Source organism: Lathyrus oleraceus, chromosome 7 (assembly GCF_024323335.1).
Source record: "Lathyrus oleraceus cultivar Zhongwan6 chromosome 7, CAAS_Psat_ZW6_1.0, whole genome shotgun sequence".
NCBI classification, from domain to species: Eukaryota; Viridiplantae; Streptophyta; class Magnoliopsida; order Fabales; family Fabaceae; genus Lathyrus; species Lathyrus oleraceus.
In genome coordinates, this window is record NC_066585.1 from 508,024,979 (window position 1) to 508,035,533 (window position 10,555).

Sequence of the window (10,555 nt, forward strand, 5' to 3'; positions counted from 1 at the left end):
GAAGAGAAATTATTGCAGAAACATAAGAAGGGAATTAGATGGACCTTGGCTGACACTCGTGATATTAGCCCACTCATGTGTATGCATAGGATATATTTCACATTTTCCTCGGTCAAGTTACAACCCAAATAAAGTCCTTTTGATTATTATGTCTATATATTTCAATTGCGGATGTTAGAGTCTTTTCAAGCTTATGGTAATGCTACTTTTCAAGACGTGCTTTAAAAAGAATCTTTGGTAAACTGTCATCTTACTTGCTTTGAATGTCATATAAATTTAATCACTAACACCATTTTTCTTGAAGCTTGGAATGATAATTTCACTAACATCCTTGTGATCCTGAAAAACTCTGAAATTGAATGTTTTGTTTTGTTCTTGTTTTATCTGTTCTATTTTGAATTTTAAATTTAGAGTTTTGCTCAGAGTGCTAATACTCTCATATGACATCTCAAATTATTTTAATTGCTCTTAATGTATTTTTGAACATTAAGTTGAGTTCTGCTTATTTTCTGAATAAGTGCTTATTTTCTGAATAAATAGTTATTTACACCTTTTTGATGTTTAGGTCATAACCTTAGCTACGAGAATCTGATTGACGTGTTCTAATATGTTTTGAAAAGATGAGAGGATAAGCTACAAAGTTTGTGTTGAAGTTATAAGCAAATTCGGAGTGCAGAAGAGTCGCATAATTTATTTTCAATTCAGACTTAAGGAAATACTTAGTTTTTTAGGCTGATTTTATATTTTTTCGGGTTGGTTGCTATTAGGCTTGAATCCCCTTTCTCTATTTAAACAAATTAGTAGTTTTAAGTTTCATCATTCAGAATTCATGAAATAAGAAATAGGGTTTACGAATTCTATGGAGAGTTAATTCTCAAAGAGCCGATCTGCTGTATTTAGATTCCACTTTGAGCTTTTTATAAATTTTAGTTTAATTTTAATTTCTTTTCAATTTTTCCTATAAACTAGTTTGTTTAATTCGATTTCTTTCATTTTCTTAATTTGATTGTTTATTATAGGATATATTTTATTAAATTCAATTGTTTGTATGATCCTTAACTATAATCATGTAAGTGTAGCTTTTTTGTTATCGGGTTTTATTAAGTCACGTTTGCTTAATTCACGACTGCTTAAATCTATTTGCTTAATTCAAAAATTAGGAAAATACATCATATAATACCAATTGCGCTTGTCAGTGGATATTGTAATCGAATAGGATCAAATCTGCTGAGGAAATTGGAATCATAAGAATCGATGATAAGTCGGAAATTGATACAATAGATTAGCTTATTTATTAATTTTTCTTTTACCTTAATCATCTTCGTTTTAAGTTCTGAACCTTAAAAACACCCCTCTTTTATTTGGTTGGTTAATCATTTTGAGAGTCCTTGCGGTACGACTCGAGTGTCTCTTTCGTTATACTACATTTTTTTAACTCGTTTTTCACTCGTGTGCGACAACGGATCAAGAAGATTGTTGGGATTGGAGTGTTCAAGAAGACAAGTATGATTTTCTTCCTTAATTTGAAGAAGAAGATGAAATGGAATAACCAATGATAGGGGAACATATTACACTATATACCTCACTAACACCAAGGTTGGATGAAACAAGCTCAAGTGAGAGGACAACACGACTAAGGAGCATTGAAGAGCTTTATGAGGTAATTGAAAACCAAAACGACATTAACCCATTTTGTATTTTGGATGATAGTGAATCTCTAAGCTATCAAGAAGCGGAAGAAACCATAAAATGGAGAAACTCCATAGAAGAAGAAATCAAGTCAATCACAAAGAATTATATGTGGGAACTTATACATTTTCCACAAGGACAGAAAGAAATTGGAGTAAGATGGGTGTACAAGGTGAAGAAGAATGCAAAAGGAGGCGTGGAGAGATACAAATCAAGATTGGTGGCGAAAGGCTAAAGTCAAAGACAAGGAATTGACTATGTTGAGGTATTTTCTCCCGCTACTCGTCTTGAAACTATTATACAGATAATCTCTTTGGACGCCCAAAATGAATGGAAGATCTATCAAATGGATGTGAAGTCGTCCTTCTTGAATTGTTTTCTTGAAGAAGAAGTTTATATTGAGCAACCATTGAGCTATGAAGTAAAATAGAAAGAAGAAAAAAATCTTGAAGTTGAAGAAGGCATTGTACGGTCTCAAGCAAGCAATTAGAGCTTGGAATGTTCAAACTGACAAGTACTTTCAAGACAAGAACTTCATCAAGTGTCCATATAAGCATGCACTCTATATTAAAGCATAAAGTGGAGATATTTTGATTGTGTGTTTGTACGTAAATGACTTGATCTTCACAAGGAACAACCCAAGCATGTTCGAAGAGTTCAAGAAAGACATGTCAAATGGATTTGAGATGACAGATATAGGGCCCATGGCATATTATCTCGACATCAAAGTAAAGCAAGAAGACAAATGAATTTTCGCCACTCAAGAAGGTTATGCCAAAGAAGTCCTTAAGAAGTTCAAGATGGATGACACTAATTATATTGGCACCCCAATGGAATGTGGAAGCAAGTTGAGCAATCGTGAAAATAGAAAGGTTGTGGATCCAACTCTTCACATAATTTTGGTTGAAATTCTATGTTACTTGACAAGTACAAGGCCGAATATTCTCTATGATGTAGGAGTCGTAAGTCGCTACATGGAAGCTCCAACAACAACTCATTTCAAGGAGACAAGGAAAATCCTTCGATACGTTAAAGGTACAATAAGATTTGCCTTGCACTATTACTCTTTTAACAATTATGAGATTGTTGGTTGTAGTGTCAATGATTAGAGTGGAAACTTGGATCATAGAAAGAGCACTACTGGTTTTGTGTTCTTTATAAGAGATACTGCTTTCACTTGGATGTCAAAAAAACAACCAATACTCACACTATCAACTGTGAAGCTGAGTATTTCGCCACCATATCATACATTTGTCATGCAATTTGGCTAAGGAACTTGTTGAAAAAGTTAAAAATGCCATAAGAAGATCCTATGGAAATATTTATTAACAATAAACCTGCACTTGCTTTGGCAAAGAAGCTCGTCTTTCACAAAAGAAGTAAACACCTCGATTTAATTAGTCATTTATTGAATTATTTAATTGAATTATTTAATTGAATTATTGATTTATATAATTAATTAAATTAAATATTATTTTGTGTGATTTTTTGGTGGTTTCACCGGTGAGTGGCAATTTCGGAGAAATATGTCAAATAATTGGATTTTAGTGGGATTTAATTAATTAAAATATGAAAAATTGGTAGAATATTAAGAGTTGGGAAAGATTATGTAAAAAATGGAAATTAAGTGGTTAGAAGAGAGATGTTCTTGTTTAGTTTGGCCATATTATAATTATAAGATTTTAAATTAGGTCATATATATATATATATATATATATATATATATATATATATATATATATATATATATATATATATATATATTATATATATATATATATATATAATATATATATATATATATATATATATATATATATATATATAATATATATATATATATATATAATATAATATATATAATAAAAGAGAGAGAGAGAGAGAGAGAGAGAGAGAGAGAGATTGAGAGAAGGGGTTTATAGCATTTGTTAGTACGTGAAAAGAAAAAGGATATATATATATATATATATATATTATATATATATATATATTATATATATATATATATATAGAGAGAGAGAGAGAGAGAGAGAGAGAGAGAGAGAGAGAGAGAGAGAGAGAGAGAGAGAGAGAGAGAGAGAGAGAGAGAGAGATGAGAGAAGGGGTTTATAGCATTTGTTAGTACGTGAAAAGAAAAAAGGAGAGCAAGAGCTTTTGGAGAGAGAGAGATGAGAGAAGGGGTTTATAGCATTTGTTAGTACGTGAAAAGAAAAAAGGATATATATATATATATAATATATATATATATATATATATATATATATATATATATATATATATATATATATATATATATAGAGAGAGAGAGAGAGAGAGAGAGAGAGAGAGAGAGAGAGAGAGAGAGAGAGAGAGAGAGAGAGAGAGAGAGAGAGAGAGAGAGAGAAGGGGTTTATAGCATTTGTTAGTACGTGAAAAGAAAAAAGGAGAGCAAGAGCTTTTGGAGAGAGAGAGTTTTGGGAGAGAAGACCATAGGAGTTTGTGTGCTTGTGCTTTTGCTAGAATTACAAGGTAAGGGGGAATGATTCATCTAAGGATGTCTTAATCATGAAAGGGTAAAGAGGTTTCCCCTAACCTCCAATAGGGTTTTATTTTCTCTGTTGTTTGATGATAATATGATAAATGATGATCGTGATTATGTTTTTATACAATGAATTGCTTGAAATTTGTGTTTGTTGTTGTATGGATTGTTATTCATGTTAAATTGCTGATGAATGAACTGTTTCTGTTGGAATTGAGAGATTTTATGTGTTATCATAAATATGACTTTTTGGTCACTAGTTGATGGGGTGACATGTTAAATCTATGAGAATCAACATGATAATATGTGGTAAATCTGTATGTACCAATTATGGACATTTACGTATGTTTAGATGAGATTTGGAAGAGATAACCATTGCTGAAACGTGATTTAAAACTAGAAATTTTGAAGAAAAAAAAGTAGCAGTGTCAATCGATTTGCACCCTGAGACAATCAATTGATGTCAATTGATATATTCTCCTAATTAACCCATTGAAACAATGTCAAAACCAGAAATTTTCATTTTAGTATTTTTGCCATAAATTTAGTTCCGTAAATTCAAATGAGGTGCGATTTGAAGCGTTGGAAAGCTAACGCATATGACTATTTCATAATGATGTATTGAGATTATAGATGAGTACTGGAATTTTTGAATATTAATTTTTTTACTAGTTGTGTAACAGTTGACGGTAACAAACAGACAGTTAATCGTTGTAATTGGATGAATTACTAATGAAGTAATGTTAAGATGATTTAACATGATTAAGTTTTGTGTGAATGTATGTTAAATGTATGGATATATGTTGTGAATCTCAATTATGGTTATGTGAATTATTATACATGCTTCCCGATGATTGATGAGATGTGTAGTTTGGAGTGAGAACTAGTGGTGATGCATTTAATGCATGATTGTTTACGGTCAGAATGTAGTTGTGATCATTGTTATGTTGTTGTTATTAAGTGAATATTTACGGTCATAGTGGGTTGTATTCATTATGTTTTTGTTATTACGTGATTGTTTACCGTCAGAGAGGGGCTTTATTCATTTTGTTGAGTTATTTTAATTGAATAATTACATGTCATGCATCATATGTTATCGTGTTGTGAAATATGTGAGTCATGAGTTTAAAGAGGGGACTAGTGACTTGTCCCAAGCTCAGAGTGGGGGCTTGGAGCTCAGATGTTAGGGCTCGGGGTTCAAATGTTGGAACTCGGTTCGAATGAAGAACCAAAGAGGCGAGTCACAAGTTTAGAGAGGGGACTTGTGATTTGTCTCAAGCTCAAAGTGGGGGCTTAGAGCTCAAAGTGGAGACTCGGTTTGTATGAAGAATCATTTGTTGAGTTGGTACCGCATGTATATAGAGTTGAGTTGTGAGTCTATTTTAGAGAGGGGACCGTGACGAGCATAAATTGAGTTGATGTTGTTTTGTATCACATAATTGTGGTGCATATGAGATATTTCAGTGTTGTTGAATACTCTTGTATGACTTTATGTGATTTTGAATGTGATGAATAACATTGTGATTAGTGATTGATTGTGACGTGGGTGAAATATGAATACATGATATTGTGGTGCATGTTTGATATGTGTGTGCTTTGTGATGTGTGAATCTACCCAGATTGTTTTGTGCACTAATTATTATTGGAACATATTATCATCCCATTTTTGTATTGTTGCATATGTACTCTTCTAGAATATAGATAATCACGTAATTGAGTAAGAGTTTGATGTAGAGGATGGTGTTATGCCTCTTTAATTGCTTGTCGATCGAGTCTATAGTTGCAGTCGGTCTGATATGTAACACGAGGGGAATGTGTTATTCTTTTATTTGTTTTTCTTATGTTGCATATCTTTTCTTAATTTGGATATTGAATCACTTTTTAAATTTATTGTTGTTGAGGCTTTTTATGTCGATTATTTTATAATTTCCGTTCCTTATCAAATTATTCAATTTTCAATTATGTGGTTCATGTATGTTATGTTGTTGTATGAGTAGCATCATACTCGAAGGATTTATGTGTTATACTTGTTTTATTTAATTATTTGCCGAGTTGAGAAGTAGGGTGTTGTAAGATGGAGTTGAAGTATGTAATGTCTCAAGATCATGTTGCCTGCATTTTTACCAAGCCATTCAAGTTAGAAACTTTTGTGAAGCTACAAAGTGTGCTAGAAGTCACAAATCAAGTGTAAGGAGTTGTGGGGTGTTGAAATATTAAATTTGATTTGGGCCTAACCATATTATTTGTATTTTCATTTTTTGAGCTTAGGTAATTTCAAGTAATGTTTCTAGATAAATTTTATAGTGTTTGGAGTATCTAGATATTTCTTATAGTTGTAATATTTTTTAGAATATTCTTGGATTTCTAGAGTTGAAAATTTTCTATAATTAATATGTCTAGAGTTCTCTTTAGAGTATTGAAAATAGGGATGTAACACTACACTTTCGTATCAAACAAAAATAAAATATTTTTTCTTCCATAAAAAATTATCATATCTATCAAATTTCTATTCAAACTTCTAATATTTGTAAATACTTTTTCTAAACACAAAATGCCTTATTACCATCCTACTGTATGTCACAAGTTTTTTTTTTGAGTTTTCAAGATTGTTACCTATGATTTTGTTATCATATGGCGGTAAAGTTTGAAATTGTGTGAATTGAAATGTACAAGTTACATAATTTTTCAATACACCAAGTCACCGACACAATGAGTAATTTTAAATTCCAAAAGTGTATCCTTTCAAAGAGACTTGTTTCAAATAATAAAGATCTCGTGCAAGATTGTCTTAGTGAAACTTTTTGACTTAAATCAGCATTAGTTGGAACTCAAGTTTCTATAAAATGGACTCAATGGTTATTGACATGTTTTTTTGTTGCAATCGGCAATTCTTAACATATTGACTTCCTGCCGGCACTTCTAAGTTTACTCTACTCTTTGTGCTGTCTCAGGCTTCCCTTATAATCTGGTCACTTGGCCTTTCCATAACACAAACCTACTTTTAGTTAAATTCAAATTAGACAAAATGGGTGATAATATTTATGAAATGATAAATATGACAACTCATCAAATGACTAAATTATTAAATCCAAGCATAGAGAATTTCACTACAATTTACCAAACACTAGCCACCTATATGGATAGAGTTGGCCATGTTTTAGGGACACCAATATATGGTGTTAGCAACAAATGCAATGATGAACAATAGTATCTGAGTGATTAAAATTTTCTCTTTCACTAAGTTTGCTTATAAGGCAGGGGAATCAACAATGGAACATGTAGCCAAATACTAAATTAAGTTTGGAGATTTGACAAATAATGAGTATTTAAAACTAAAGTATTTCGCTAGTTTTTTAACTAAAGATGCATTCGCATTTTTACTACTTTTCCTTTGAATTCAGTTTTAAACTAGGGACATTTAAAAACTCTTCCAAGAAAAATTATTTAGAGATAAGGCAAAAGCTAATGTCATAGACTTAGCTAATATATCAAGAAAATATAATGAATCTATTGATGAATATTGATCATACTGAATCATACTGCGTTTTTGATTCGGATTTCACATGTCTTTTAGGTTTTTATTATCATTTTGTTTGTGTTGTTTTCAGGTAGTTAGCTCTTTCAGGACCTTTTTAGAAGAAACGAAGCAAAAAGACCATAAAATTAGGGTTTTCGGCAAAAAGTGTACTCATGGCGTTCTGCATGGCGGCCGCTATAGGAGAAGCCATGACACATCAGTCCTCAACTAGGAGGAAACTGCCACGATCCTATGAACTTCCCCATTTACTCACATGGCGGGCGCCACCTTTGCATTTCACGTTCCCACTAAATAGAAGTTGAAGGACATCCTGGTCTTTGCATGCTGCTGAGTTCCTCTATAAATAGGTCGTTCTAGTTCATTTCCAAATCATCCAACTTAGTTTACAACACTAAGACTATATTATCATCTGTAAAAATGGTAATTCGTCACATCGAGGGGTTATCGCACCTTAGTGTAATTGAGTTGGAGCACTTTGATTTTGCTGTCGTCTTTATTTTCAAAGTCAAAGGTTTATTTACTTCCTTGTATCAGATTTAAAGCCTACGTTTGGAGCAGGTTCTAATTTAATCGTCTTTTTATTTTACTTGTCATGTTTTACTTTATTTAATTTCTTGCAATGTCTTACTTTGTTTAATTTCCTGCCATGCTTTACTTTATTTAATTCCTGTCATTGTCTTTACTTTATTTAATTTTCTCGTCATTATCTTTATTGCTCGTTTTAATTGTTTTACACGCTTTACTTGTTCTTTACGCCTTACATTCTAAACAACTTTTCATCATGATCAATATCGTTGTGTTTGTTTGTATTACCATGTCTGGCTAAATCTTTCAAAGGCTAGAATGTAAGGATCGCGGTTAAAGAGATGTTTCACATATCGCATCTGTAGAAATGCTTTAGGGGCTGTTTTGATTCTTAATTTGAGTTTTCTAAAACAAACTTGGTTAATTTTAACTACTCAAGGAGTGCGAAAGCACCCTGGCTTGGTTAACTAGGATTTTTTATCACTTTAAGAAAAAACGATTTTTGAAACTGTTTTCGGACACGTTGATAGATTTAAAATCAGGAAAACTGCTTAGGTAAAACTTTCTGAATCAAAATCACTTTTCAACTAAGCTTACGAGTCTTATTTCTTAAAAATAGGTTTACTACTTTAGCGTTCTGCGCACCTTTTATAAGTGACAATAAAAGGCCTTAATTTAAGGGTAAACTCGGTTCTGAATACGCGAAAGTGACAGTTCCTGTTAAATGTTCTTTTCAAGAGTAGAAAATATTGCCCCATAAGTAGTTCTATTTAGACAATCGAAGCATCGTTTAACTGACGTGAAATACATTCAAGCCTATCTTTATCTGCATTGTATTTATCATTTTCTTTATTTACTATTATTTTGCGACATCAATATCTCATTTGTATCGCCTTAGATAAACACCGTAACAATAGTAATCGATAGATTGACGATTTGGTCTCTGTGGGATCAATATTCTTTTATATTACTCTGACGTGATTCGTGCACTTGCGAATATAGCGATCAAGTTTTTGGCGCCGTTGTTGGGGACCAACTTCGTCAAATTTCGTACCCTGTTGTTACACCATCTAGACTAAGGCATTATTAGCCGGTAAATGCGAAGAACCCGTAGTACCGGAAATTTAGTAGATCCTTTAGCGGAACCCGAACGTTACACTCGTACACGCCTCTTACTCGTCCGAATTAAGAAAGCTATGGCCGAGGATCGCAATTGGAGACCTCTTAAGGAATTTGCCTAACCCTCTAACGAGGAACCTAGTTCTAGTATAGTAAACCCCTTCATTCCTGCCAACAATCTCGAACTAAAACCATCTTTACTGCAATTAGTGCAACAGAACCAATTCGCGGGTCTCGCTACTGAGAACCCAAATCAACATTTAAAAGTCTTCATCCAACTGGCCGACACCTTTAAATCCAACGGTGCTTCACTTGATGCGATTCGTTTAAGATTATTTCCTTTCTCCCTCGGAGATAGAGCACGTTCATGGTTAGATTCACTTCCAGCTAACTCAATAACTACCTGGGAAGACCTTAGGAGAGTATTCCTTGCTATATATTTTCCCCTAGTAAGATTGTTGTTCTTCGAAACCAAATAACTAGATTTACTCAAAACCAAGGAGAATCACTTTTTGAAGCTTGGGAGAGATACAAAGAGATGTTAAGAGTCTGTCCATACCATGGCCTAGAACAATGGCTGATCGTTCATACCTTCTACAATAGACTCCATTATAACACAAAGATGAGCATCGAAGCTGCCGTTGGTGGCGCGTCGATGAACAAACCTTACCCTGAAGCTTGTGACCTAATTGAGAATATGGCCCAAAACCATTACCAATGGGGAAGTGAACGAGCATCAGTAGAGAAAAAGGAGACCCAAGGTGAAATACATGAGATAAGTTCTATGGACATGATGCAAACGAAAATGGACGCTTTAGCCCTTAAGGTCGAACATATTTCTACAAACTCTAACACCGCAGTGGTAGTCCACACAGAGTGTGAACTTTGTGGATCTAAAGGACACGAATCGGCGGAATGTAACCTTTTGAACGACCTGAACACCGACCAAGTGAATTACGCCCAAGGTAACCCATTTTCAAACACTTACAACCCTGGATGGAAGAATCACCATAATGTTTCCTATAAAAATCAGAACCCTATCCAAAACTATGCACCTCAAAGACCACAAGGTTTTCAAGCCCAAAAACAAAATCAACCTATGCAAGTTATGCCCCAGAAGCCTAACCTTGAGAAGATCATGGAGAACTTTATATCAGGTCAGACTC

The 10,555-nt window shown here is 33.2% G+C and overlaps 1 non-coding gene across 1 annotated transcript; it reads right to left on the reverse strand.

Moving 5' to 3' along the window:
* Window positions 1-9,849: 9,849 nt before the first annotated feature.
* Window positions 9,850-9,956, reverse strand: LOC127108836 (small nucleolar RNA R71). The gene has a single exon (XR_007796345.1). It is a non-coding gene; the product is annotated as a small nucleolar RNA R71 (small nucleolar RNA).
* Window positions 9,957-10,555: the final 599 nt, after the last annotated feature.